This window comes from Bos indicus, chromosome 8 (genome assembly GCF_029378745.1).
Source record: "Bos indicus isolate NIAB-ARS_2022 breed Sahiwal x Tharparkar chromosome 8, NIAB-ARS_B.indTharparkar_mat_pri_1.0, whole genome shotgun sequence".
NCBI lineage: Eukaryota > Metazoa > Chordata > Mammalia > Artiodactyla > Bovidae > Bos > Bos indicus.
The window spans coordinates 56,989,935-56,995,300 of record NC_091767.1 but is presented as its reverse complement, the minus strand read 5'-3'; the positions used below and the strand labels follow the sequence as shown (position 1 = coordinate 56,995,300).

At 41.6% G+C, this 5,366-nt stretch overlaps 1 pseudogene; it reads left to right on the top strand.

Annotated features, from left to right (window-relative positions):
* Positions 1 to 1,294: 1,294 nt before the first annotated feature.
* LOC109562690 (ATP synthase subunit f, mitochondrial pseudogene) lies at positions 1,295 to 1,559 on the top strand (annotated as a pseudogene).
* Positions 1,560 to 5,366: the final 3,807 nt, after the last annotated feature.

Genomic DNA, 5,366 nt, shown 5'->3' with positions numbered 1-5,366 from the left:
CCTGAAACCATAAAACTCCTAGAAGAGAACACAAACAGAACATTCTTTGACATAAGTTGTAGCAATGTATTTTTTTGGATCTGTTTCCTGAGGCATATGCTGCTGCTAAGTCACTTTAGTTGTGTCTGATTCTGTGCGACCCCATAGACGGCAGCCCACCAGGCTCCCCCATCCCTGGGATTCTCCAGGCAAGGACACTGAAATGGGTTGCCATTTCCTTCTCCAATGCATGAAAGTGAAAAGTGAAAGTGAAGTCGCTCAGTCGTGTCTGACCCTCAGTGACCCCATGAACTGCAGCCTACCAGGCTCCTCCATCCATGGGATTTTCCAGGCAGGAGTACTAGAGTGGGGTGCCATTGCCTTCTCCACCTGAGGCATATAAGTAAAAGCAAAAATAAACCTAATTAAACTCAAAAACTTTTGTACAGCAGAGGAAACTACTGACAAAATGAAAAGACAACTTACTGAGTGGGAGAAAATATTTGCAAGTGATATGATTGGTAGGGGTTAATATCCAAAATATAGAACAGCTCCTATAACTCAATATCGAAAACTAAGCAATTTGATTAAGAACATGGGCTGAAGACCTGGATAGACATTTTTTCCAAAGAAGATATACAAACTGCCAATAGAAACATGCTCATGTGCTCAATATTGCTAATCATCAGAGAAATGCAAATCAAAATCGCAGTGAGATATCATTTCACACCTATCAGAATGGCAAGTATCTAAAAGACCACACATGACAAACGTTGGTGAGATATAGAGCAAAGGGAGCACATGCACACTGTTGCTGGGAATGCAAACTGGTGTTGCCTCTATGGGAAACAGTATGAAAGTTCTTCAAAGACTAAAAACAGAGTTATCTTATGATGCAGCAATTCCACTCCTGGGTGGAATTACTATCCAAAGAAAGTAAATCATATCCAAAGAAAATTTAACAAAATGGAATAATGAAGTGGGTGACTTCCACCTCAAGTTTTTTCCCTGTTCCTTGATGCCAGTAGCTTGTGAGTGGCATCCATCATGGAGAGAAAACAATAGGTTGCCATGGAAACAGTTGTGCAGGGGTAACCCAAGCCCACAAGGGACAATTTGGATTCAAGTTGTAAAATTGGTTGTAGTCAACCATAGAAAAATGTTTGTATCTGAAAAGCAGTCATCACTTTTTCTGCATCAGATAACTCATAGTGGTGAGAAACCCTCTGAAAAATATGGGAAGGCTGTTTGTTGTGCCTCAAACCTTGCTCAACACAGGAGAGTTCATACTGGAGCAGACAGCCACGACTCCAAGATGGTGTCAATTGTACCTCTGAAAGAGAAGAAAACTCCTGGATGTCAAATTAAGAGAGTTGCCAATCTGGATACTAATGCAGGATTTCATCCCTAAAGGCATTGCTGTAGTGTTTCAAAAAGGTTATTACCAGTATTACAAGTATCTCAGCATGAAAAAAGGGAATGTCGCTGGGCTTTCTATGGTGCTGGCAGCTTATGTACTTTTCAACCGTTGCCGTTCTTACAAGGAACTTAAACAGGAGCAACCAAGCGAGTACCACTGAAGAGGGCACACTCCGCATTCCTGAACAAGACCTTTGCCAGACATTCCTGAATCCTTTCATATCCTAATGGAGAATAACATCCAACAAAAGATGACGGGTTTAAAAAAATCTCTTACAGCAACTTTCAAGTCAGGTATTACTAAATTACATCCCATGAGTTATCTATTTTATAACTGGAAATTTGTAGCTTTTGAAGACCTTCATCCTTTTCACCCTTCTTGCAAAATTTATGAACTCCTTATTGCAAAATTCAGACTTAAATTGAAGAAATAAAGAAAACCACTAGCCCATTCAGGTATGACCTAAATCAAATCCCTTATGATTATACAGTGGAAGTGACAAATAGAGTCAAGGGATTAGATCTGATAGAGTGCCTGAAGAAGTATGGGTGGAGGTTTGCAACACTGTATAGGAGGCAGTGATCAAAACCATCCCTAAGAAAAAAAAAGGCAAAATGGCTGTCTGAGGAGGCCTACAAATAACGAAAAGAAAAGACGTGAAAAGCAAAGGAGAAAAGGAAAGATATATCCATCTGATGCAGAGTTCCAAAGAACAGCAAGGAGAGACAAGAAAGTGATCCTAAGAAAGTGATCAATCACTTGAATTGTTCCTAAGTGATCAATGCAAAAAATAGGAAAACAGTAGAGTGGGAAAGACTAGAGATCTCTTCAAGAAAATTAGAGATACCAAGGGAACATTTCATGCAAAGATGGGCACAATAAAGGACAGAAATGGTATGGACCTAACAGAAGAAGAAGATATTAACAAGAGGTGGCAAGAATACATAAAAGACCTGTACAAAAGAGGTTTTAATGACCCAGATAACCACAACAGGATGGTCTTGATCCCTCTCTCCTGTACAATGTCACAAACCTCTGTCCATAGTTCATCAGGCACTCAGTCTATGAGATCTAGTCCCTTAAATCTATTTCTCACTTCCACTGTATAATCGTAAGGGATTTAATTTAGGTCATACCTGAATGGTCTAGTGGTTTTCCCTACTTTCTTCAATTTAATTCTGATTTTGGCAATAGGGAGTTCATGATCTGAGCCACAGTTAGCTCCCAGTCTTGTTTCCGTTGACTATATAGAGCTTCTCCATCTTTGGCTAAAAAGAATATAATCAATCTGATTTCAGTGTTGACCATCTGGTGATGTCCATGTGTAGAGTCTTCTCTTGTGTTGTTGGAAGAGGGTGTTTGCTATGACTAGTGCATTCTCTTGACAAAATTTAGCCTCTGCCCTGCTTCATTCTGTACTCCAAGGCCAAATTTGCCTGTTACTCCAGGTAAATTCTTGACTTCCTATTTTTGCATTCCAGTTCTCTATATTGAAAAGGACATCTTTTTTGGGTGTTAGTTCTAGAAGGTCTTCTAGGTCTTCATAGAACCTTTCAACTTCAGCTTCTTCAGCATTACTTGTAGGGGAATAGACTTGGATTACCGTGATATTGAATGGTTTGCTTTGGAAACAGAGATCATTCTGTCGTTATTGAGACTGCATCCAAGAACTGTATTTTGGACTCTTGTTGACTATGATGGCTACTCCATTTCTCCTAAGGGATTCTTGCCCACAGTAGTAGATATAATGGTCATCTGAGTTAAATTCACCTATTCCAGTCCATCTTAGTTCGCTGATTCCTAGAATGTCGACGTTCACTCTTGCCATCTCCTGTTTGACCACTTCCAATTTGCCTTGATTCATGGGCCTAACATTCCAGGTTCCTATGCAATATTGCTGTTTAGAGCATCAGATCTTGCTTCCATCACCAGTCCCATCCACAACTGGGTGTTATTTTTGCTTTGGCTCCATCTCTTTATTTGGAGAAAGCAATGGCACCCCACTCCAGTACCCTTGCCTGGAAAATCCCACAGACGGAGGAGCCTGGTAGGCTGCAGTCCATGAGGTTGCTAAGAGTCGGACATGACTGAGCAACTTCACTTTCATGCATTGGAGAAAGAAATGGCAGCCCACTCCAGTGTTCTTGCCTGGAGAATCCCAGGGATGGGGGAGCCTGGTGGGCTGCCATATGGGGTCACACAGAGTTGGACATGACTGAAGTGACTTAGCAGTAGCAGCAGCATCTCTTCATTCTTTCTGGACTTATTTCTCCACTGATCTCCAGTAGCCTATTGGGCACCTACTGACCTGGGGAGTTCCTCTTTCAGTATCCTATCATTTTGCCTTTTCATACTGTTCATGGGGTTCTCAAGGCAAGAATACTGAAGTGGTTTGCCATTCCCTTCTCCAGGGGACCACATTTTGTCAGAACTCTCCCCCATGACCCATCCGTCTTGGGTGGTACTACATGGCATGGCTCATAGTTTCATTGAGTTAGACAAGGCTGTGGTCCATGTGATTAGATTGGTTAGTTTTCTGTGATTGTGCTTTTCAGTCTGTCTGCTCTCTGATGGAGAAGTTAAGAGACTTACAGAAGCCTCCTGATGAGAGAGACTGACTGAGGGGGAAACTAGGTTTTGTTCTGATGGGGTGGGGGGAGGGGGCATGCTCAGTAAATCTTTAATCCAAATTTCTGTTGGTGGGTGGAGCTGTGTTTCCTCCCTGCTCTTTACCTGGAACCAAGCTCTGGTGGAGGTAAAGAAGATAATGGCAACCTCCTTCAAAAGGTCCCACACATGTACTGCTATACTCAGTGCACCAAACCCTGTAGCAGGCCCCCACTGACCCACACCTCTGCTGGAGACTCCTGGACACTCACAGGCAAGTCTGGGTCAGTCTCTTGTGGGTTCTCTGCTCCTTGCTCCTTGGTCCTGGTGCACAAGATTCTGTTTGTGCCCTCCAAGAGTCTATTTCCATATATATACCTAATGTGATGATGTGGCTAATATTAATTTTGGACATTTGGGGTACTAGAATTTGATATGATTACCCCACCCCACCCCAATTTTTGCAGCATTTTGCTATCTAGCTTGAATTCTTTAGAAAAGCATTTAGCAATTTTGTGAAGACAATACAATCATTTCCCCCCAAAATTAACAGCACCTTTTTCATAGCATTTGTGAGCATTGAATAAGATAACCAGGAAAGCACCTGGCATAGTGTGGTCCCCAGATCCCTGCCCTGTTATAAAATGTCCTGTCCCTGCTTCTCCTACCTGGAAGCCCCATTCTTCTCCATTTGGCAAACTTCTATTCATCCTTCAAAACCGACTCTAATGTGAAGAATTTCTTGACACATACGTCCCATTAATGAGATCCTCTACTCTGGACACATTGTACAGGAGACAGGGATCAAGACCATCCCCAAGAAAAAAGAAATGCAAAAAAGCAAAATGGCTGTTTGAGGAGGCCTTACAAATAGCTGTGAAAAGAAGAGAAGCAAAAAGCATAGGAGAAAAGGAAAGATATACCCATTTGAATGCAGAGTTCCAGAGAATAGCAAGGAGAGATAAGAAAGCCTTCCTCAGTGATCAATGCAAACAAATAGAGGAAAACCATAGAATGGGAAAGACTAGAGATCTCTTCAAGAAAATTAGAGATACCAAGGGAACATTTAATGCAAAGATGGGCTCAATAAAGGACAGATATAAAGGAGAGGTATGGACCTAACAGAAGCAGAATATATTAAGAGGTAGCAAGCATACACAGAAGAACTGTACAAAAAAGATCTTCATGATGCAGATAATCATGATGGTGTGATCACTCACCTAGAGTCAGAGTTCTTGGAATGGGAAGTCAAGTGGGCCTTAGGGAAGCATAACTATGTACAAAGTTAGTGGAGATGATGGAATTCCAGTTGAGCTATTTCAAATCCTAAAAGATGATGCTATGAAAGTGCTGCACTCAA